We start from the raw sequence: 26,294 nt of genomic DNA on the forward strand, positions 1-26,294 counted from the left end.
AACTCTTATTCATCAAGCATCCAAACACACTATTATTGCTGATACATTGTATAGGAAGGGCTTTGATGTAACCCTTCTCCAATGTCTTGATGAAAATAAAGCACAACTTGCCCTAAAGGAAGTCCATGATGGAATTTGTGGGGCACATCAAAGTGGTCTGCCATTGTCAAAGAAATTGCTAAGAACTGGATATTATTGGCCAACTATGGAAAAGGATGCTTATAAATATGTACAAAAATGTAAACAATGTCAAATGCATGGAGACCTCATTCATGCACGAGCACAAGATCTTCAACCTATTACATCACCATGGCCATTTTCACAATGGGGGTTAGATCTAGTGGGTAAAATCAATCCTACTTCTTCCAATGGGCACAAATTCATATTAATAGCTACTAAGTATTTTACTAAATGGGTCAAGGCCATTCCCCTTACATACACAACTGGAAAGAAAATAGAAAAATTCATGCTTAATTACATCATCTATCAATACGGGATTCCAATGTGCATAGTGATAGACAATGGACATCCATTCAAAAATCAAGAAGTGAAAGAATTGTGTGACAAATTTCAAATACAATAGAGATTTGCAACACCATATTATCTGCAAAGCAATGGATGACCAGAGGCAACAAACAAGACAATATTGAAGATCCCTGGCATCTCCAGTTAAATCCTGCTCTTTGGGCTTATAAAATAGGAGTACGCACCCCTACATGAGCAACACCATATTCCTTAGTCTATGGTATAGAAGCAATACTACCCATTGAAATATAACTACCGTCTTTAAGAGTCTCCTTAAAAAACATCATATCAGAGGAAGACTATCGGGTTGTTAGGTTAGAAGAGCTAGAAACGCTTGATGAAAAGAGACAAACTGCTTTCAATCATTTGCAAGGTTATTAGAATAAACTAAGATGGAGCTATAATAAATGATTATGCCCAAGAACTTTTGAAGTGGGATATCTAGTTCTCAAAGAGATCCAAAGGAACCTAGCAGAACAAGAAAATCCAGGGAAGTTTGAACCTAACTAGCTAGGTCCTCTTATCAAAACAAGGGTTATAGGCAATGGAGCATACAATTTGGCTACCATGGAGGGAGATATGTAAACACCTAAAAGTTGCACAATGAATTAAGTGAATTTTCTTCATTTAATTATTCTTAATTCTTCCTATTAATTAATATCCCTATTCTTTTAATTGCCTATAAATTAAATCAAGATTTAATTAATATACCCTTCTTATATCTAAGCCATTTAATTAAATCCCCCTTCTAGCTCATTTAATTAAATTTACATTTAATTAAAATCCCCCTTCTAGCCCATTTAATTAAATCCCCCCACTTGAAAAATCCTACAAATGCAAGTTGCAACCACAATTGAAATAAATTAATTTTATTTTAATTAAATTCTGTTTTCCCCACCCACTTGCAAAACCTACATCTCCCACTTGCCTCCTAAACCCCTTCTAGATTCCTCTAATCACTTCCAATTTAGCCTAATTCATCTCCTAATTATTGTCACATTCCTAAGCAAAGAGAAGTCACTTCTCAAAACCTCCAAAGTCTTTGAAATGCATTAAAGGCTTTATGTCCGCAACAGGTTAACCCTCAAAGTCTTCCAAACCATTAAAGGCTCTTACATAACCATTAATGGTTAACTCAACCTTCTTGCATGGTTAGAGACTTTCTCTCTAACTTAACCCTGAGCTAACCCAATGGTCTCATCAAGCATTCATGGCTTTAACCTTGGTTATTTCTTTAACCCTTGCACAAGATTTTATCCCTTGGGTAAAAGCTTTATCCATTGGATAACTCTAACCTAACCATAACCTTACCTCCTAAGGTAACCTTCATGTCTTCTCAAGCATTTAATGCTTCTTTCATCTCCTCTCAAGCAACCTTTTGTTGACAATTGTCACCATTTCATTGGTGAGAATTGTCAACATGGATTGATTAACTTTCAATCCTAACCCTTGTTAAGATTATCCAATATTGACCATCCATTTCCCTATTTTCCCTATAAATAGATTCCATTCCTTCTTCAAAAGAATCAAGTCTTTGTGCATCAAACTTATAGTCTCATAACATTAAGCATATTATCTCTCTTTGATAGAATAACATTTTAGATCATTTTGATAGCATTATAACCTTAGATATATCATGTTAATCTCATATAATGTTAGCTTCATCATAGTATCAATTGCATACTAGTTTAAGCTTCATATCAATATCTTGCATCCTATCATCATCTAGTTTCATATCTAAATCATCACTAGGATCTTGGTTGCATTCCATTTAGATCTTAGAAACATTTAAATCTCATTCTTTAGGTTGTCATCTTAAAGAATCAAGTGCTCTTCCAAGCTGAAAGCCACCTTGAATCTTAAAGATCCTTGGAGATAGAGGAACATGGAACGATTTTAAGGAGTTTATATTCATTTAACTTGCTTTGTTTGGATTTCTAACCTCTAATGCAATGTTTCATGTGTATGTTTGAATTGTTTTCTCCTCTTGCAGGTTGATACCACATTCCAGGCATACATTTCTGGTGCCCACCGTGGGGCACGTCCCTAAAAAATAACATCGTTTTTCATGCAGGTAAAAAACAACAATCACACCAAAATACTAGAATAGCGCATCTAGAACTTTTTGTAGCGCATCTGTGCTAAACTTTAATGCGTCCATGGCACATATTAGCACATAGAAACCATCTTTTAGCGCATCTTATCTTCTTTTTAGCACATATCCCTCTCTATTATTTCAGTGCATAGGAGCACCAGACTAGCGCATCTAGTTAGAGTAGCACATCTAGTTGTTTTTCTAGCATGTAGACATCATTTCTTAGCATATTTGTTTTATAGTTTAGCGCATAGAGTTGATAGAGGCAAAAAATTGTAACAGAGGTAAAAAAATTAGGCTTGTGGAAGGACAATATATATGGAATATAACATTTAAGTATAATATTTCTTATACTTTAAGTTATATTTCATATATATTGTCAAGATATTTGAGAGGGGTCTCGGACCTCTAGGAGTTATAATGCAAAATCTAGTTTTTGGAAGATCCTCCAAATTTCAGACAGTCAAATTTCAGGGCATTTCAAGATCAGGACTGAAAAATTTGTAACCAAGATCAGAATTTAGGCTTGTGAAGCCCAACATAATGATTTGATTTTTTTTTTGCCAACTGATTGTGTGCAGGTTCTAACATTTTTGTGTAGGAGTAGAGGGAATTAGTTTAGTTTTCTTTGCTTTCTTTCAAAGTTAGTAAAAAGAACTCACCTTTCTTTTTTTGCAAAAGCTTAAAATGAACCTCATGATTTATTTTGGATGCATAAAATGAACTTCATGCTTTCCTTTTGGTGCTTAAAATAAAACTCAATCTTTTCTTTATTACATGGATAAAAAGGACAACAAATCAAACACTTTGCTTTCTTGCAATTAGGGGAAAACACTTCATTTTGGGCTATAAAAAGAACAACAAATTTTCAATTTTCTTGCAAAAGTTAAAAAGAACTACAAACTCACTTTCAAGTTTTGCAAAGGTTAAAAAGAATCCCATTTTTCCTTTGGTGCTAGTTAAAAAGAACTTCATTATTCCTTTGGTGCATAAAACAAAATCACTTCATTTTTGCAAAAGGATAAAAAGAATCTCACTTTCATTGTTTTGTACAAAGCAAAAAGAGTTTTCATTAAGGATTGACTTCACGATTTTCCTTTTGTTGACCAACATCATGATTTACTTTGTTGACTAGGTTTGTTTTTCAAAGGTTTTGGAAATACACACTTTGCTATAAAGAGTTAAAACGAACACCATGCTTTTTGGAGCAAAATCTCCATGTAGAAAACAAATCATTTCTTTGAAAGGTTTAAAAAGAACACTTGTGTTCCTTGTCTTGAAAGTGGAAGGCATATGATCTCCCCTTAATTGGGTGACCAAAAATCCAAACCACTCTTATGCTTTCTTAATTTCAGGCATTTAAATCCTTTAGCAGACCTGCCCTCCCGAGTTTCTCTTAGAGAACCATTTAAATGGTCGGTGAGAAGGGAACAACCTAAGTGGGAAATGACTATCGCTAAGTGTTCCAACCCACTATAATCAAATGTGGAGGCTGACGAAATTCCCCTTCAACGGTTTTGCTTAGTGATTACCCTTCTCCTAGTATCTTTAAGATATGTAAAGCCTTTTTTCTAAAGGTTGGGAAGCCTCCCGAGGGAGTTTATCACTGAAGACCAAATGGAAGCCTGATTATGAACCTTAGAATTAGAAACTTCAAGCTGAGTCAATTGCCAAACATTGGAAATATCATAGTGCAAGGGTGGAGAAGAATCTACCCCCAAGATCACTCACCATATATCTCCCCAGATAACTACTCAATTGTGAAGCAATTCACTTTGGGTTAATTTGTGGCAAAGGGCGAAAAAATGGCCGCCCCTAGGGGTGACAAAGTTGTTTGAGCTGACAAAGTATTGAGACTAGTGGACTATGATATTGTCAATGACCTTTCAATAAAGAGTCTATCTGGTGTGTCTTTTGTTATAAATCAAGCCAGTGATAACATCAGGGATTTGAACACATCCTCAAAAAGAACATACACTCAATGTTTAGCATTAGGATGACCATTGTCTTCATGTGTGCTATGTATTCTTGTCACAAATGTTAAAATATATTGCAAAGTATCCAACAATCAAACTCAAAAGTCAATTCATACAAGGAGAAATCATAAAGTGGAGAAGATTTCCAAATCCAACAAAGCATATTTTGAGGTGGTTATTAACATTTCAACTATCTTTAGGAAAGAATTTCATCCAACAAGATTAGGGAAATATCAAACCAAGTGATCAAGAGTTTATCTATTCGACTTAGTATGCTTGAGTATCCAAAATGAAATCATCCATCAAAATCATAAGTGTTAAAATTCAAAAACAATAGAAACAAAGAAATCAAGATAGTTAGCCCATAGGAGCAACATCCTAGCATGTAGCAACCATTCCATAGCGCATTTCAACCTAACCTTAGTGCTTTCATCAGTCAAATTAGCGCATAATTAGTATCATACTGGTGAAACCCCCAGTAGCACTTTCCGGAATCAGTCTAACGCATTTAGACATCAACGTAGCGCATTCAAGACATATCATAGCACTTTCAATCCAAAAAATAACACGTAATTGGGACATATTAGCGCATAACCCATCTAGAGCAGTCATTTTCAAACATTCTAAACTAGCGCATAGGAGAGGCAGCATAACACATAGAGAGATTTATGTAGCACATCTTGAACATTCTTTAGCGAATTCAGTCTTTGTCTTAGTGCATTATCAAAACTAGGAAAACCAGAGAGCAAATCAGTCACCTTGCAAAAATTTTATCGACAATTTCACATACCCTTTCAGGTCTTTTAGCAAACTCAACAACAAACTTTGAATCCAATCATCAGTGAGAAAATTTCCAATCAACAAAGCACTCTTAGAATGAGTTTTCAAATCATCAACTAGCTTGAGATCAAACTTCATCCAACAAAATTAAAGAGTATTAAAATAGTGATCAAAGTTGTACCATCCAACGGATTCTATCAAAAACAAATACCTAGTTTGGTCCTCAAGTTGTCAAATCAAGTTTCCATATCAGGAGACTTTATCCATATCATTTGACACACTTTGTCATGGAGGCGAATCGAACTAAACCTCTACTTGATAAAGTAAACTTGAGTATTCAAATGAAGTATCCAAATCCAACATCAATATCAACATTGATCATTCATGTATGACCACTCCTCATATTTTGAGAAGAACAAGTCTTCATCACAAAACTATGTTGAAGAAGAGACAACATAGTCCTAGGGCCCTTATCAAAAGGAGTAAATTTCTCTACATCAACCTATCAAAAACATCAACTTTGATCATTTGTATGACCATTCATCATCAAGCCAAGAAAAAGGAAGCTCAGTCAAAGGAAATGAGTCCTAACCTAAATCAAGATCAAGATATCATGGCTCTCTAATCTAATGCCATTTTTTACCAAGATCCCACCTATCAAGAATCTTATGATGATCCCCTAAGATTTTGGTATTCCATCCATGATGATCCCCTTTTATCTCAAGAGTAGAGCCCATTCAACATCCACCTCCTAAGAAAGATCATGATATCCCTTCCATATCCTTCAATAATATAATTCCAAATCAAGAGGAAAGCACAAAATCAAATGATCCTACTCCAAATAAAGATCAAGATCAAGTAATCTCTTAATCCTCCAAATCCATTTTAGGTCCTTTCATTCCAAATTCAAACTCTTCATCCTCCAAATCTATCTTAGGTCCTTTCATTCCAAAGTCAAACTCTTCTTCTTCTAAATCTATCTTAGGTCCTTTCATTCCACAATAAAACTCTCCATCCCTTCCATCCATCTTGGGTCCTTACCTCCCTCCATCCACCAATCCATCACCTCAAATGATCCATAAGAAAGATCAACAAAGGCACACATCTTTGAACTTCTTTCAACCATCTATCTAAACATCTTTCCAAAACTATTATTCCATCATTTCCTCTATCTATTTTGGGTCCTTATGTCCCAAAATTCAATTTTCTTCTATCTCTTCATCACTTCTCGATTTGTGTACCAACATTCATCTTGAATATATTTCCATCTATCCTCGCATAAATCTTCAAACATTCTATCTATTATCCAACACCTTTTTTCCATCCTTCCATCCCTATCATTCAATTCGCATAAATCTTCAAACATTCTATCTATTATCCAACACCTTTTTTCCATCCTTCCATCCCTATCATTCAATTCGCATAAATCTTCAAACATTCTATCTATTATCCAACACCTTTTTTCCATCCTTCCATCCCTATCATTCAATTCGCATAAATCTTCAAACATTCTATCTATTATCCAACACCTTTTTTCCATCCTTCCATCCCTATCATTCAATCCTTTGCATAAATTCATCATCTATGAAATAGGCATTTGTGTCATTTTGTCACATGCTTTCCCATGCTCGAATCTCATGTTCAGTCCTTTTCTTAGATATCTATTCATAAAATGCTTCAAAATCTGAGGTTGTTCCGCTTTAACATTTTATTTTGGTTGGGATAAACACTCAATCTAGAAAAGAACCACTTATCGTATCTTGGTACCGACAACTTTTGATTACTATATCTCATACACTTAATCAATTGCTCTAAATCATTGTGATCTCTTAGTTGAAGACATGGCTAGTGAAAAATCTAAAATCTTGCTTCAGCGCAACTGTAATTATCAGACCCATGTAAGTTTCATCACTTACAAGCCAATGGAAGAAAAATAAAGAGAAAAAAGAAATATCAAAAGCACGAGCCAAAAAAAAAAGCAATATCAAAATGCTTGGCTATGGGAACATGCAAGTAACTCCATCGTGGCTATGGGCACCTGGCTGGAAATGGAGTAATATTTGTGAGATTACAATGATAACCTTGTTGGGGCTATGGACGTTCGCTAGCAGCGAGGCTCTATCCATGATGATTTTGAAGTCAGGGTAACTCATGTAGCTAGCCATGCTAGATTCTGAAGATTACAATGATCATATGGGCTGGAATGAACCCATTTGCACACACATGGGTAATCAAAGACTAAGTACCTTGGTCCAGTTTGGGATTCTTCTTCCCTTTTGAGTCTACTTCCCAGTTGCTAGAAATGTTCAGTTGATTTTTTTGGAGGTTCTAAGTGTGGATTGGGTCTCTATATTTGAAAAGTCCAGGAACACTTATTCAAGTGGTGCTAAATACTATGACAATCTTACATATCACCTTTTTGCAAATGAAAACCTCTATGCTTGGGGGCAAATTTCATCCACTCTATTCTTCCTACCATATCTCCCATTATCCTTCCTCCAATATCTATTACCCTATCCAAATTCATCATTATCTACGATCTTGCTTTACTTTATCCATACCATCTATCCTATCTATTCATTTCTTATATCATCCAGTGCTATCTATGATCTTGCTACACCTTATCGATATCCTGTAAATCCATATCCCTTATCCTATCTATTCATTGCTTCTATCATCTAGTGCTATCTATGATCTTGCTACACCTCATCCATACCCTCTAATCCATATCCCTTATCCTATCTATTCATTGCTTCTATCATCCAATGCTATCTATGATCTTGCTTCACTTTATCCATATCCTCTAATCCATATCCCTTATCCTATCTATTCATTTTTTCTATCATCCAGCGCTATCTATGATCTTGATACACCTCATCCATATCCTCTAATCCATATCCCTTATCCTATCTATTCATTTATTCTATCATCTAGTGTTATCTATGATCTTGCTTCACTTTATCCATACCCTCTAATTCATATCCCTTATCCTATCTATTCATTGCTTTTTATCATCCAGTGCTATCTACAATCTTTCTTCACCTCATCCACATCCTCTAGTCCATATCCCTTATCCTATATATTCATTTCTTCCATCATCTATCACTATCTATGATCTTGTTTCTCCTATCCATATCCTATCTCTATCCAATCCCCTTTCCATCCTTGATCTTGATCAAAACTAAGGACAAAAACATGATTTCAAAAAAAAAAATCTCTTGACATTTTTCCTCATAAGATACCTCCATCTTTCTCCTATCCATTTCCACCTCAATGGTTCAGTCATCCATTCATAATATCCTTGTCTTTCTATACATTGGGGCAACCAAATACATCTTTCTTCTAATCCAAACAATAAAAAAAAATCAAAATATCCAAAAACTAAAAAATCAAAAAATTAACGAAATCAAATAAAAAATTGAAAATCAAAGCATGATTGCATGGTCCATCCATCAAATCAACAAAAGGAAAACTCTCAAAGTCTACAATCAAACTGATCACATGTCTTGTTAATCAATTCATCACTCAAAATCAACATCAACATCAACATGTCTTATACAAGGATAGGTACACTCGAAACCAGATAGATCAGTCTTATACGTGGTACTCACTCTTTGAAACCAGATATTCCTATCAATCATCGAGTCTTGATAATCAATCCATCTATCAACATCAACATCAACATGTCTTATACAAGGATAGGTACACTTGAAACTAGACAGATCGGTCTTATATGGGGTACTCACTCTTCGAAACCAGAAATTCTTATCAATCATCAAACAAATCAAACTGATGGCATAGATCAGTATGACTTCTGAATTTTTTTCTAGTTAGTCTTATCTTTATCAATTGATGGCAATACATGTTTTATAAATCATATTGTACATATCATATCCACCCATCTAAGACATCACTAGAAATTCACAAATGCTTATCAATCTTGGACATACGTAGTGTAGTCATTGTTCTTGGTTTATCTGAATCGGTTTTCGAAATCATATCCCACCATGGCTTGGTGATCAGTGTAAATATCCATATCAAAGTAGTATCAATAGCAAGGGGCAAAATCTTGGCCTCGCTGGGGGCATTTCAACTTCATGATTTTCAACATCAGACAAAACACGTAGCAAGACAACAAGGATCAAAACAACCAACAAATGACAAACGACAATGCAAGAAGGCTAAGCATCACAAATTAAACTAATTTCAACTGAACTAAAGATCTATTTGCAAGATGTTTTATTTGATAGGAATATATTCCAAATAGCATGCATGCTTACTTATGGTTGTTAATTTTTTCTTATCATATCTCCTAAGTGACTCAAGTATGTCTCAACAACTAGAGAAGCAAGGAAGGAATGTGATGTTTTCTTTGTCTACTGTTTGGGAGTGAGGCCTTCTATTATGCAAATTTTTCTTACGATGTGATCAAGTAACATATCACTAAAGACATTTCAGATTTGTATGGGACAAAGGTTAACTCTTGTCTGTTTACGCAAGCAACACTCAGGTTATCTTGGTTCAATTATACTCGATGCTTGTGTCGTCTTGCAATATCAAAATCCATGTAAGTTTCACTCAGGTCATTATGGTTCAATTATACCATTATGCTTGTATAAACTTCCAACATATCAAAAGCTCGATGATGAAAACAAAGGAAGTACTGGCACTTTGATCACAACAGATGGAAACATTTAGAATGAGAATGCATATTAAGCTTTGCATTAGTTGCACATCATTATCATCTTAATCTTTCATTAGGTTGCATATCATTTTAATCTTGCATTAGTATCATTATCATTATCATTATCATCATCCACTCATTCTTACATCTCATATCATTATTATCATTATCATGAACATCTCACACCATACTTCTCATTTTCAAGATACATCTCATCATCATCATCATCTAGTCACATTCATCATTGCATCCATCACATGCATATGTATTGCATCATCATGGAATCTTTTTTCACTTTCATATCTTCATCATTCATCCAACTACCATCTATCATGTCTTATACAAGATGTATCTTTCCTCAAACTAGACGTTTTGATCAGCTCTTATACAAGATATATCATTCTTGAAACCATACGTTTTGATAAGCTCTTATATAGGATATATCGTTCCTGAAACCAGGCGTTTTGATCAACTCTTATATAGGAGATATCGTTCCTGAAACTAGACGCTTCAATCATCCATGTCTTATACAAGCGGTATCCTTCCTGAAACTAGATGTTTCGATCATCTTTGTCTTATACAAGCGGTATCATTCCTGAAACCAGACGTTTTGATCATCCATGTCTTATACAGGAGGTATCATACCTAAAACTAGACTTAATATCAATACAATCAATCTAATGAATCTTATCAAACCCATGCATGTCATCACTATCCACTCTTCTATCTTTCAAATAGAATTCTTCTTCTTTCGAGACATCATTCATGCCTTTAGTGCATGAATGATCTCCCAAGGGGGCATTATCATATCAAATCTTGACATCAATTTCATATCAGTTTCATATCGACATCAGTCTCATATCAACTTTTCATATCAAATCAATTCTTCATATTTGGGACATCATCAAAATTGTTCATCAAATCTAGAGCATCATATTGACATTTAAACACACAAAATCATATCGACAAATTTTGACAGCATATCCGATAAATTTTCTTTGAATCAACATGTGATCACATGTCGACTCAAAGAGGGGCAAAATGTAGACACCTAAAAGTTGCACAATGAATTAAGTTAATTTTATTCATTTAATTATTCTTAATTCTTCCTATTAATTAATATCCCTATTCTTCTAATCACCTATTTATTAAATTAAGATTTAAATAATATACCCTTCGTCTATATAAGTCATTTAATTAAATTCACATTTAATTAAGTCCCCCTTCTAGCCCATTTAATTAAAACCCCCTTCTAGCCCATTTAATTAAATTTACATTTAATTAAATCCCCCCACTTGCACAATCCTACAAATGCAAGTTGCAACCACAATTGAAATAAATTAATTTTATTTTAATTAAATTCTACTTTCCCCACCCACTTGCAAAATCCTACATCTCCCACTTGCCTCCTAAACCCCTTCTAGATTCCTCTAATCACTTCCAATTTAGCCTAATTCATCTCCTAATTATTGTCACATTCCTAAGTAAAGAGAAGTCACTTCTCAAAGCCTCCAAAGTCTTTGAAATGCATTAAAGGTTTTATGTCCTCAACAAGTTAACCCTCAAAGTCTTCCAAACCATTAAAGGCTCTTACATAACCATTAATGGTTAACTCAACCTTCTTGCATGGTTAGAGACTTTCTCTCTAACTTAACCCTGAGCTAACCCAAGGGTCTCATCAAGCATTCATGGCTTTAACCTTGGTTATTTCTTTAACCCTTGCATAAGATTTTATCCCTTGGGTAAAAGCTTTATCCATTGGATAACTCTAACCTAACCATAACCTTACCTCCTAAGGTAACCTTCATGTCTTCTCAAGCATTTAATGCTTCTTTCATCTCCGCTCAAGCAACCTTTTGTTGACAATTGTCACCATTTCATTAGTGAGAATTGTAAATATGGATTGATTAACTTTCAATCCTGGCCCTTCTTAAGATTATCCAATCTTGACCATCCATTTCCCTATTTTCCCTATAAATAGAGCCCATTCCTTCTTCAAAAGAATCAAGTCTTTGTGCATCAAACTTATAGTCTCATAACATTAAGCATATTATCTCTCTTTGATAGAATAGCATTTTAGATCATTTTGATAGCATTATAATCTTAGATATATCATGTTAATCTCATATCATGTTAGCTTCATCTTAGTATCATTTGCATACTAGTTTAAGCTTCCTATCATCATCTAGTTTCATATCTAAATCATCTCTAGGATCTTGGTTGCATTCCATTTAGATCTTAGAATCATTTAAATCTCATTCTTTAGGTTGTCATCTTAAAGAATCTAGTGCTCTTCCAAGCTGAGAGCCACCTTGAATCTTGAAGATCCTTGGAGATAGAGGAACATGGAATGATTTTAAAGATTTTAAATTCATTTAACTTTATTTGTTTGGATTTCTAACCTGTAATGTAATGTTTCATGTGTGTGTTTGAATTGTTTTCTCCTCTTGCAGGTTGATACCACATTCCAGGCATATGAGATCCACTCTATGACCCAATGAACAACTTGCACCTTAAATGATATTACACCTAAGGGTTGGGTTAGTTTAGGTTTTACTTTCTGCATTTCATATCATTTTATTCAAACCACTACATCGCATGTAGTTTATTTCCAAGCACCATCATATTCAGAAATCACATTCACAAAGTTTCTGCATTTGGATATAGTAGCATCAATAAAACAAGGCAACTGTCCAAGTTTGTCATTCATTTGCATTCAACAGAAAATAAGGGTCATCTCCTTTCTTAGATATTCGGACATGAAGTCTTTAATGTCCTAAGGTCATACATTTTCAACATCACCCCGTGACGATGCTTTGCTTATGGCTGGGTAGTGATTTCACTATTTAAGACTTGTTAACTCAAAATATATCAATTGCTATATCTCAAACACATTAAAAAAATCTCTAATTAATTCGAGACACCTAGTTGATCATATGAGTAGTGAGAAATCTAAAATTCTACTTCAACACCACTGTAATTGTCATACCCAAGTAGGTTTCATTACTTACAAGTCAAGGAAAGAAAATAAAAAGAAAAAGAGCTATGCCAAATATTCATCTCAAGGTCAAAGAGAAATGATATATAGCTGAAATATCACACATACAAAGTGTGACAAAAATATTGACTATGGGAATGTACAAGTAACTCCATCAGGGCTATGAACACCTACTGGCAATGAAACAATATTTGAGAAATTACAATTTATAACCTCGTCAGAGCTCTAAAAGCTTGCTGGTAGTGAGGCTCTATTTAGGATGCTTTTGAAGTTAGGATAATCCACGTAGCTAGTCATATAGGATGCTAAGGATCTTTAGTGAACACAAGAACATGAATTAAGTCATTTGCACACACATGGGCAAAAGAAGATCAAAGTTTCAAGAACCAATGGGGAAGTTTTCCACGTCTCCATTTGTAAATCCTAGTCACTAAGTGTGTTAACTTGAATGTTCCAAAGGACCTTAAAGATGGATTGACCACTTATCTACTAAATGTTTTGTACCTCCAATTCAATGGGTATATTACAATATGCTAAACAAAAACAATCATCCTTGTTCGAATAGGAAATGCATTTTCATCATGCATATTGCATTAACATAGGTCATATCAAAAATTCATTATCTCCACATGCATTCTATAGATCATCATGTCATATAGGTTTGCACACTGGGAGCATAACTGAAAAAATCTAAAAAATCATATAAAGTCCTGAAAAAAATCCTTAAAATCCTAAAAAATCCTAAAAAAGTCTTTAAAAAATCCTAAAAATCATATAAAATCCTTCCAAAAAAAAATCCAAAAAATAGTGAAAAATCAATCAAAATCCAAAAATATGTGAAAACATAAAAATCCAAAAACATTGAAAAACATAAAAATCCACAAACATTGAAAAACATAAAAACCAAAAACATTCAGAAAATGTACTAAAAGATACCAAAAAACACCCATATAAGATCCTGAAAAAAGTACCAAAAACATTCGAATATAAGATCCTGAAAAAATACCAAAAACATTCAGAAAATGTCCTAAAAAAATCAATTAAAAATGTTTAAATATCGATCCACATAATCCAAATACATCGAAAAAGTTCTTGGAAAAGAACTAAAAATTGAAAATCAATCAATCAAAAACTTGCAATAAAATGTCTTGCAAGAAACAAATACCCTAGCAAATATCCAACAAACACTTCACATGAAGTTAACAAAGGATAAGACTATCCAGTCAAACATCTGCAATCAACTGATCAAACTATCTTAACAATCGTATCATATCCATATCAAGTGATCATTATATTGTCTTAAACAGAAGAGGATACACTCAAAATCAAATAAGTCAGTCTTAAACAGGATCCGCAACTTTCTGAGATTAGACATTATCAACCATCACATCAAGCAATTGAGAATTAAGGCACAAGGTTAGTATAGCTACTGAATTTTTTCCAGATCAGTCTTTATCTTTTATTATTTGGTGACAAATAATGTTCCTATGCTACTCAAGGATGTCCACAAGTGACTAGAGGAGCCATGATGGGCATTGTCTTTTTCTTTGTTTTTTGTTTGTGGTGTGAACCGATGAAGTTATATGGAAATTTCTCTAGTGGTTGTCTGTGATAGGAGCATTCAGTTATTGAATGCCACACATACCTCAACCCCTAGTGTATTTCCTAGAATGGAGGGGCTCACTCCTTGTCTGCTACGTGTTTGTTTCTTCAATGAGATATCTTTACATCATGGTTCCTTATATGATGATGTGCTAAGATTCATTGTTCAATAATAAGGCTCAGTGCTAAATATATATTGCACAATAAAATAAATGACACAGGTTCGAGAATCATTCAATTTCATTCTCATCTCATTTGTTTATCGATAGTTTGTTGATTTCCCATCTTTTTTCTAAATCATATTATTTTCTAACATTTTTCTTTCATCGATCTCTTCTTTCTTTCATCTTACTAACATTTCTTCAAGGCACATACGAGTTAAAAGAATATTCTGGCATTATTATACAAAAATGCATCCATATAGGTTCAAGGTAAATCCATATAGTTTCAGATTGCATCCATATAATTCAAAGTGCATCCATATAGTTTCAAGGTAAATCCATATAGTTTTAAATTGCATTAATCTATTGCATTTATAACATCATGCATGAATCATATAGAATCATATAGAAAATAATAAATCATTGCATTCACAACATCATTCATAAATTATATAGACATGCATTGCATAACTCATAGCATCATTCAACATACATGGAAAATAAAACATAAATCGCCGCCAAAAAACTGAATAATATATATATATATATATATATATATAAAACTCAAAAATGATAATGTGTATGAATACAATAATCATAAACAAGCCCAAAGGCTCAGATAACATGATCTAAAATGTCTCAACCAACACTGCCTCTGTCAGCAAATGGATTTTTCCCACTAGATCTTGCCCCAGGATGTTGAGGTGGACCCATAGCACCGCCACTGCTAGTCCTCCATGCAGAAGTCCTACTAGAACCAAAATGACCTATTATCACACTAAAGCTAGGATCTCTCTATCCCTCCGGTACAGTGTCATAATAAAGCTGTCGATAATAAAAATCCTCCTATGCAACATAATAAAGTCTATCAAAATGGCTCCATGCATCAGTACTTGGAGAAAAGTGTTGATCATAGGCACCCTAAATCACCTATGACCATCTCATGGCCTCATCTCTCTCCCTCTAGAGATGATCCCTCTTGGTCTCTAGTGCATCATAGTCTCCATGGTATGCATCTCGCTCTACATCTCGTTTAGAAACCTCATCCTCTAGAATCCGAATCCGTGCTCTGAGAATATGCGAGTCATCATCATCCCTGTCACCCATCTATCCTCCACCTCCCCCCCCCTGATCTCCTCCTCCACCCTCTGTAGTAGGCACATCCTCTAGCTCTAGTATATCATCATCGTCATCCTCCTCATTGCTCGATGACTCTGAAGAATCATCGTTGCCTCCCCTACTCATAGACTCGGTGTCTCCACCAATGTCTACATCCTCATCTCCCCCCTTGGCTCCTCCAGCCCCCTCATCTCCTCCCCCCCCCCCCCACCTCCTCCCCCTTCCTCTCCTCCTCAAACTTTCTCCCCCATGTCAATCCTCAGTCATTGTCTCAGATGTTGTATCTGTTGTGCTGTAATCAGAATAGTAGGATCAGTCAATGGAATAGGCCTATGTCTAGCCCACCATGCATCATACTCCGAAGTAGACCCTAGATCTATTGAACCTACACTCCAACCCCAAGGTAATGGCTGAAGAGCATCAAAATCGATAGCAACAACATGTGGTTGTATGCATACACCCCCATTAGAAACCTCACGAGAAACATGGTAACAATACGTGTCACCTGTACCTCCCCAAATTGTCGAAGTACACGTCTTGGAAGAGACATCTCAATGACCCTCTGAGTCTAAACTGTCCTGCCAATAAGATATCTCTGTTGTCTACAAAAAGGCAAGTGTTGTGCATCATTTTCCCAACCAGGGCAATCTAAATATGGTCTCCAAATGAAATGCTGCAAAATATCAAGCTGATGTCACTAGGATAAGGTGTTACCTGAACCCCTGTGTCCGATACTAGTTGTGTACCTATAAGCATAATGTTGACCAAGTTGCAAGTCAACATGAATAAACAGGTCTAGCAATAGATATGAGCTCCTATGCCCAAGCCTAGAGCAATGTCACACCACAATTGATAAATCGGTATCCAAGGTATACAATGTTGTGCATTTGACAATAAACCATGGCTAAGAGACATGGACCGCAAGCATATACTCGCCAATGAATAATCATATCATGGAGCACTCTACCCATCCAACTAGAAATCCATGACCTCACCTATCAGGCATCAACAAACCACCTACGATACTGCATAATACGATAGTCAGATCATCATAGTCCAAGCGAGCCCAAGGGATATCATACTGACCACTGATCTATAAGTCCTGTACCTCACACTCAAAAAGGGCACACAATCCTGCAACGCCATCGTCATGATTGAGACAACTGTCTCACCATGAATAGGAATGCACAGTATACGCCATACATCCTCTAAGGTAATCGATGCCTCACTAGTAGGAAGATGGAAAGAACATGTCTCGGAATGCCATCGCTCTATCAGCCCTATAATCAAGGCCCTATTGGTCATAACTTCTGGCAAATGTAAAACATGATATACTCCAAGATATTGAATATGTGCAATATCTTCCTCAAGTAAATCGACACGAAGATCAAGTCTACTAGGTCTACTTTGTCGGCAGTATAACACGCCAATATTCTCCTACACAAAGAAAATGTTGAAAATATCAGATATCGGATAAAAGAACATGATAAATTATCAAACGCATGACAAAAAAAATTAATATACAACGAATGTGTAATGTTTTACACCTATGCGTGACGTTTAACACTTATGTGGTACAATAAAGGCTTATGTGTGACATTTATCATGAATGCATCATAGAATGAGCTAATTTGTAACATTTCGAGCAGATGCATGACATTTAGCATGAATGTGGTACATTTAAATCTAATGTGTAATAGTTTACATGCTTGCGTAACAGTTAAAGCACATGCGTAAAAACATGTGAATGCATGAAGGATGACAATTAGGTCTCTGAATTTTTTTTGGAAAAATAGCAAAAAATAGGCAAAAAAATCAGGCAAAAATTTAGAAAAATACCATGTTGCCAGTCCCTGGAGGTCTCTGATAAGAACGTACTCGGTCAGACAAGTGCAATCGAGCTCTATAGCCAGCTATGATGATCGAATACTCAAAGGAGAGCACAAAACTTGCAATGAAAACCAAGAACTTGTCATAATGCAAATGAGCAAATGAAAACCTAAAATCTCTATTTATAGCACAAATTAGGGTTTTTTGACACCTTGACGCCCGTGGTCCCCACCAGCTTCAAACAACTTGTAGGCTACTCAAATAATCTCAAAATTGCACAAAACTTCACATGATTGCTCATTATACTGATATCGAAAATATGGTCTCAATTTTTGAATTTTTCGGCCACCTTTTCTGAGGGGGCATATTTACACTATACTATACAATGGTACCAAGGCATACTGGGCTAGAATTTTTTGTTTTCTTTGAAACAACGTCGTTCCGACTTTGTCTCGAAGAGGGGCAAATGTAGACACCTAAAAATGTCTCATTGATCATGTACTAATTATTCCTCTAAGTGATTAAATAATTTTTTAATTATTTAATTAAGTTAATTAATCTTATTCTTCTAATTTCATATTTCTTCATCATCTTACTAATTATTCCATTTTCAATTCTATCATTATTTTATCATTAAACCATTTTCTAATGTTAATTAAATATTTATTATTTAATTAATTATGATTAATTCCCCAATTTAAATAATCTTTATTATTTAAATAAATTAATTTTCAATTTCTATCTCTAATCAACTAATCATTAACCCTTTTCTAAATATTAATTAAATATTTCTTATTTAATTAATTGTGATTTAATTCCTTTAATTCAAATAATCTTTATTATTTAATTAAATCCCATTTCTAAAATAATTAAATAGTTTCTTTAAATTATTTAATTAGCTAATTAATTTTGTTGGCATTCTACACTCTTATGAGAATAGTTGATGTTGTCATTGATGGCAACCAACTAGCAACCAACTAGCAATCATCTGGCAACCAACCGACAGACACTGGCACTGACAGGCACTTCACCAACATCGACAACAATGCTTACTGGCACTCAGGCTGACATGGAATAAACTTTTGTTTATTGTATTTTAATGTAAAATATCTTTTGTAAGCCGACATGGTATATTGTAATAGACTCATATATGTATGAGATCTTATAGGTCATTTTACATATGGCATATGATAGATAGAGAAGAGCGAGATATGATGTATAATTTTGTATAAGGTGATATAGTTGGCAGCCAAGGTTTTGGTTATTGACTGAGCTTAAACCGGTATTGAACCTGGCATTAGAGATGATGTTTTGAAGCAGTACATTGTATTGGATTTTGATAATCCATTTTGTAGTCAGTGTGACTCTTTATTGAGCAATGAGCTCTGGGCTATTGGCCTTCCTGCATGTGCAGGCCCTTCATTGTAAGTAGTATTTATTCATTGGCCAGTGAGTAAATATTGTGGGTCACAAATCCCACCAAGGTTTTTCCCACACCGGGTTTCCTCGTTAAATATCTTGTGTTATGGTGTGTTTCTTTGCTATCACTATTATTTCTGTTTATTGGAATAATTCTTATTTATCGGTACACTGTTTTGGGATGCAAAGTTATTAATAAGTTCAAATATTTTGTTAACCGGTTAGACACTAATTCAACCCCCCCCCCTCTCAGTGTCTTTGGGTCTATCATTGAATCTAACAATTGGTATCAGAGCCTGGTTCTCTATTTTCAAAAGCCTAACAAATTGAGGAAGATTCTGACACCGGTACAGATGGAGAACTTAAGAAAATAGTTGGAAGGAGCTCTTGAAGATTTTGATGCAAAAAAATTGAAGAATATCAAACTTGTAGATGATCTGAGGATTGCACAAGAATTCATTAAAGGACTTCAGGAGAACTTTGCTATAGCACAAAATAAAAGAAAAGAACTTCATGAGAATATGCAGAATCATGATGACGAAAAAGAAACTCTTAGAGACATTGCAAACAAGTTGAGACAAGAAAATAGTAATATGAAGAATGAAATGCAAGATATGACTATGAGGTTAAGTAAAGATATTGAAGACAGGAAGAAGAATAAAGAAGACTTGACTAGGAGACTTAATGATGCTGGAAATGAAAATCTGAGACTTGGTCATGAAAATGATATGTTAAAAATAGACTTGATTCACATGCAACATAATAAAGCTGAGCTTATGAAACAAGTTGGAATTCTGGAAAATGAGTTGGCTACTGCAAATAAACATAAAGACAAATTCAAGAAAATTTTAGAAGAACTTGATGACATGCTAAAGAAACAAAAACCTAATGGAGAAACTAATGGACTTGGATTTGAACATGGAGAAAGTTCCGGTACTGCAAACGTTCAAGATCAGAACAAACCGGTAAGACAACCTAATGCTTATAAATTTAATGGCAAATATTTCAATTGCAACAACTATGGTCACATAGCATATCGGTGTAGATTTTGAAATAATCAGAATACAAACTCAGCCACCGGTCAATGTTCCAAATGCAACAAAGTTGGTCATAATTCAGAAAATTGCAGAATGAATGTAAAATGCTATGTTTGTGGAAGATTTAGACATTTATCTAATCAATGCAAATCATAAACCGGTCAAGGATATGGAAAGGCTATTCAGAGGAATATTGTAACTTGTTATGCATGTAACAAGATTGGACATATTGCAAAATTTTGTAGAAGCAAGAATACACTGGCGAACAATAAAAGATCCAGTTTGAAAGGCAAAGAAAAGGTAGATGAAGTAAAGCAAGAATTTTCAAAACAATGGATTAAGAAGAGTGATCAGATAACTAATGAAACTATCTCTGCACCGATAGAATAGAGTAACACTCCACCGACAGGAGATTCTTCATCTAACTAAGGAATAATCCTTAGGGGGTATTACACCAAGTTGAAAACCATGCATTCTACCCTCGATTGATGGTGAGAAGATACATTTCTTCTTTACCAGCAGGTGTGTTAAGTTTTCACTTAATCGATGAGCATTTAATGATGTTTTAAAGAACTTTTTGGCTATAAAGCATCGGGAAACCCTCATTTCAAACTCATTGAGAATTCAAACTTTCTGTGAGTGCGAAATCGAGCAAAGGCATTTAAGGCGAATCTGAGAAGTGTTTTTCAAGCATTCAACAAACATCTGAATAAGAGGTATTTTTCATAATGGCTGCTTCATCTTCTGTTCCTGAATTTATTCTGAACCCTACCATTTTGGAGAATGTGAAACGCCGTAGGCCCGTATTAAAAATAATTCCTGAGATTGCAAAGCAAGATGACTCTGTAGGAGCTTTTTCAAAAATACCTAAGGGTGTAGCATTTGTAGAAGACCCTAGGATTTACATACATTGCAATATAGAAGACCTAGGATTTGAGGAGTTAATGAAAATGTTTAATAAGGTCATCTGTGATGAACATGGAATTGTTAAAGTTGAACATAAGATTGTGGAAACTTTAGGTTTTGTGGAGATACTGAATATCCCTCAATTTCCAGAGGAAGTGGTAAGGATTGTATTGAGTAGAGCACATGGAGAATTCTTATGGTTGGATTATATTTCTAAGATAACACGACAAGCAATTAGGGCAATTACTATTTTACCCTCAACCGGTAGTAGACTTGATAAGACAAAGAACATTCCCAACAAAATGGTGACAAGCCTAACCAGAGCAACATCTGACAATAGATTACTTAGAGTAAATGACATTAAGGACATTAATGTGAGATATGTAAGTATGGTTCTTGGATACAAAGCCACACATGCTAACAGACTCAATTCTATTTCCAGTCTTTGTATTTATAGTGCTTATGAAATGATAAACAACAATGCTAAGATAGATGTGTGTGAATGGTTAAAAGATGAGCTTATTGACAACCTGAAAAAGATTAAGGGAGACAAGAAAGGTACTTTCTGCTTTGGAAACCTTCTGGTATGTTTGATGTTATATTTCACCAAAGAGATCCCTGGTACAGGACACAAAGACTTTGGTTATGATATATTGGTAGGAAAACAACTACAAGAAGCTTTTACCAGCATGGGAACTGATAGAGATAATAACATAATAGATTACTTTAAAACTTTCCAATCTAAGATGAGAGCTAGGGAAAGGATTCCTCGGAGCATAGTTGAGAAATATGACATGCAAATCTATTTTATCATTAAAAAGGATGAAACCTGGATGGAAGCAGTAAGCCCTAGAACTATTTGGGTTACTAAAATGGGTTATGAGGTTGATCTACATGTTCTAGAAATGTATGTAAAAGCACTGCTTGAAGCACCAAGATAAGCAGCTAAGGAAATATTTGGAAGTGTTGAAACCATAGCTAGTAAAGTATATATGGGGAAAAATAAGAAGAAAAGAGACAAATTCATTAGGGATGCATCCAAGAAAGCACAAGAAATCAAAGAAAATGTCATGAACCTTAGTGGCATATCGGCTAGTGAGCTTGAAGGAATTCAACCGGAGGCACATATTTCACCGGTTGACACATCTTTTGACAGTGACAGTGGTAAGGTTGTTGAGTTCAAAAGAGTTGAAAGGAAAAGGAAAGCCTCACTGGTACCTTCTCCTACCTCGAAGAAAATAAGAACATTAAGGAAGAAACAACAGGCGGTTAGGGAACCAAAGAAGAAGCTTACTCCAAAGAGAAAACAGACACCGATTACCCCTTCACTAAATGATCTACTTAATGAGGTTACACATGAGGGAAATCTGTCAAATATGAACAAGTTATATCATTCTTTTAAAAACACTAACAGGGAAACTCTTGAAGAAAGCATTGTTCTTCATTTAGACATTTATAAGAAAGTTTTGATTGAAGTTATTGATGAGCTACCAAATTATCTCTACATGAGACTAGAAGCAAAAAGGCTATCAGTGATGGAATTGGATAAGAAATTGAAAGTTGAAGCACTCTTGGTTGTTCATCCGGTTAACTCCAAAGAAGAAATAGATGAACTTATTTCTAAGGCTAACCGATCAGTATTTGCTAGTGGACACTGGCAAGTAAGCCTGATGGCTGGAAGAGTGAAGGAAATTGCAGATGAAACAACAAATAATTGGGATATATTCTTTGTGGAGAAAGAAAAACAGGAGGAAATGAACAGACCTAAGAAGAAATTTAAGGTTTACCAAAAAGACAAGGGTAAAGGAAAAATTGGTGGAGTTCCAAACATTAAGATTACTGACAATCTTTCACTGCCACCTTTGGATACTGCACCCATACACTCAAAAGATCCACCGGTTATTGACACTGAAGGAATAAGACATGATGATACTAATCTTGAGTCGAAGATAATTTTTACAATGAATGTAGATACTCAAGAGGTAAACATTGTTGTGGATAAGGAAACCTCTGAAGTCAAGTCAGACAATGTTGACAATAGCAACATAGCAGAGAAACCAGTACAAACTGTTGAAACTAAGACATCAACACAAACAGAGCAACCAACATAGACTGAAAAACCTACTGAAGATAAAGGTACTAGCAAAGGGCTACTAGAGACAGAGAAACTGACAAAGAAACAAACTGAGGCAGAGGTTCATGTTGTGACTAAAAAATTGGCAGTTACAGAGACACTGGAACAATTTGAGAAACCTTTAAAGGTTGAGATGCAAACACAGACTGATCCACCAGAATAAAATGCAAGCAAATTTGACACATCTGATGGAAGCAAAGAGGTAAAAAAAATGATTGGTTAGACATCCGACACATCTACAGGTGAATTCAGACCTACCAATGTTACAGAGGTACTTTAGATTCAATTAAGAAGATAATGGATTGCAATGCATTGGCCTACAAGGAAATTGACAACACATTACCTATTCTTAAGTTGAGTGCACCAAATTGTAAAATAGATCACATTACTGATTCTTTGGGTAAATTGGACACATTGTCCAAATTTATTGTTGATAATGTAATAACTCTTGATAAGGTGAATGAGGACACAGTTAAGGAGAGAGTTGAAAAAGAGAAAAACACATTTTTTGAAGACACTATAAAGAAGTGTACAAAACACTTAAATAAATTATTACCGGTACTTAACTCTACAATTTTGGAGTAAAAGGAGCTATATAGGGAAACATGCAAACCTCACCTTTTGACAAAGGACATAGATGAGGAGATCATAAAAACATAGAAAGAAATTGATGATATAGCAGATAATATAATTGGTTCATCCAGACATATATCAGTTTTTGAGCAAGAAATGGCAGTTTTTGAGAAGTTAGAGAAACTTGAGAAAGAAAAGGCAAGGATAAGGTCAAATACCCGGGAACTAAAAGATAAACTTGGTCTGAGGCTGGTTAATCTGATTACTCAGAGAACTAATTTGTCTAAGGCAATAGTACAAGGAGAACGATCACCAGAGCAACAGATGCACTATCTCATCGGTATGATCCAACAGACTGAGGCAAATTTAGATGACAACAACAAATTTATGGAGAGTTTAAATATGATTTTGGCGAACGTCTTTCAGATTGTAACCAATTGGTTACAGACTTTGAGGTGAAATTTTTGCACTTGTTTGATTATTTTTTACAACCTTTGTCATTGATGTCAAAGGGGGAGTAGTGGAGAGAAAAATGCTTGTACAGAGGAGATCACTTGCTCAGGGGGAGCACATCTTTTTTGGATTTCAGTTTTTGGAAACAGTTTTTAGATTTTTCTTATGAGTGTTGCCATCAATCTGAAAGGGGGAGATTGTTGGCATTCTACACTCTTATGATAATAGTTGATGTTGTCATTGGTGGCAACCAACTAGCAACCAACTAGCAACCATCTGGCAACCAACCGACAGACACCGGCATCAACAGGCACTTCACCGACATCAGCAACAATGCATACCGACACTGAGGCCGACATGGAATAAACCATTGTTTATTGTATTTTAATGTAAAATATCTTTTGTAAGCTGACATGGTATATTGTAATAGACTCATATATGTATGATATCTTATAGGTCATTTTACATATGACATATGATAGATAGAGAAGAGCGAGATATGATGTATAATTTTGTATAAGCTGATATAGTTGGCAATGAAGGTTTTGGTTATTGACTGAGCTTAAACCGGTATTGAACTTGGCATGAGAGATGTTGTTTTGAAGCAGGACATTGTATTGGATTTTGATAATCCATTTTGTAGTCAGTGTGACTCTTCATTAAGTAGTGAACTCTAGGTTGTTGGCTTCCCTGCATGTGCAGGCCCTTCATTGTAAGTAGTATTTATTCATTGGCCAGTGAGTAAATATTGTGGGTCACAAATCCCTCTGAGGTTTTTCCCACACCGATTTTCCTCATTAAATATCATGTGTTATGGTGAGTTTCTATGTTGTCTCTATTATTTTTGTTTATTGCAATAATTCTTATTTACTGGTACACTATTTTGGGATGCAATGTTATTAATAAGTTTAAACATTATGTTAACTGATTAGACACCGATTCCCCCCCCCCCCTCTCAGTGTCTTTGGGACTGTCATGGAATCTAACAAATTCTTCTAATTCCATTTCTAAATCCCCAAATTCTAATTTCGTTTAATTTTAAATTCTTCTTATTTCTTCTAAATTCAAATACATGTGCATGATTTCAAAAACCAAATTCAAAATCAAAGTCAAGTTCTAAATATATTCAAATACTAAATTGAATTTAAATAAATTCAATTATTTGAATAAATCTCATGCAAAGATTAAATTGAAAATCTAAGTCAAAGTCCAAGAACATGCTAAATTAATTAATTCAATCAATTAATTAATTATATCATTTATCTTTCCAATCTCTATTTTCATCTTCTAGTTATCTTTTTCTAAATAAAGCTTTCTTTGTCATCTTCTTAATTTCCTCCTATGTGGGGGAAAAAGTGACACTAAGCAAACATGCCCTAATCTCACTTTCAATCACACATTTGTGGAATACGAAAGAGCCTAGAGGTATCACACAATTGGCTACTTCTTTTTGTAGAAGAGAGAGCCATGGGCTACCTATTAGGATTTCTATTCCTTTGTTGCAAATGATAGATAGAATGATGCAAGTTCAATTCCCAACCCCAAAGTGCAAGTATGAACTAATAACAAGATTGCAGAATTGAACTTAAACTACGGAAAGCTGTAAACACAAGGACAAGACCAGAATGTAAATGCGTACCTGGTGTTAAAATCTGAGTGAAAATGTTCGGGACGGGGGCGCGGGTGCCACTGTCCTGATTCTGCCCCTGAAACTGTTGTTTTGCAACCTGAAAAGCTATCAAAAATGCTGAAACTTGCTGTCTGACAGAAGGACTAGGGCGCCCAGCACCCCTGTCCTGGCAGGACCAGGGAGCCCCACGCCCCTGTCCTGGTCTTTTTCTCTACAATTTGGTGTGTTGTCCCGTCTCAGTCTGCTTCCGTCGGATCTGCAACTTGCGGCGTCCTTCGAATCCTGAAACCTGCACTTATATCTGAAAAGGTATGGTGGGCAGCTATATAGGGTTTTGCCTTAGTCAAACCCCCACTTTGGTGATTTCCACCT

The sequence above is a fragment of the Cryptomeria japonica genome, chromosome 8 (genome assembly GCF_030272615.1).
Source record: "Cryptomeria japonica chromosome 8, Sugi_1.0, whole genome shotgun sequence".
Classification (NCBI taxonomy): domain Eukaryota; kingdom Viridiplantae; phylum Streptophyta; class Pinopsida; order Cupressales; family Cupressaceae; genus Cryptomeria; species Cryptomeria japonica.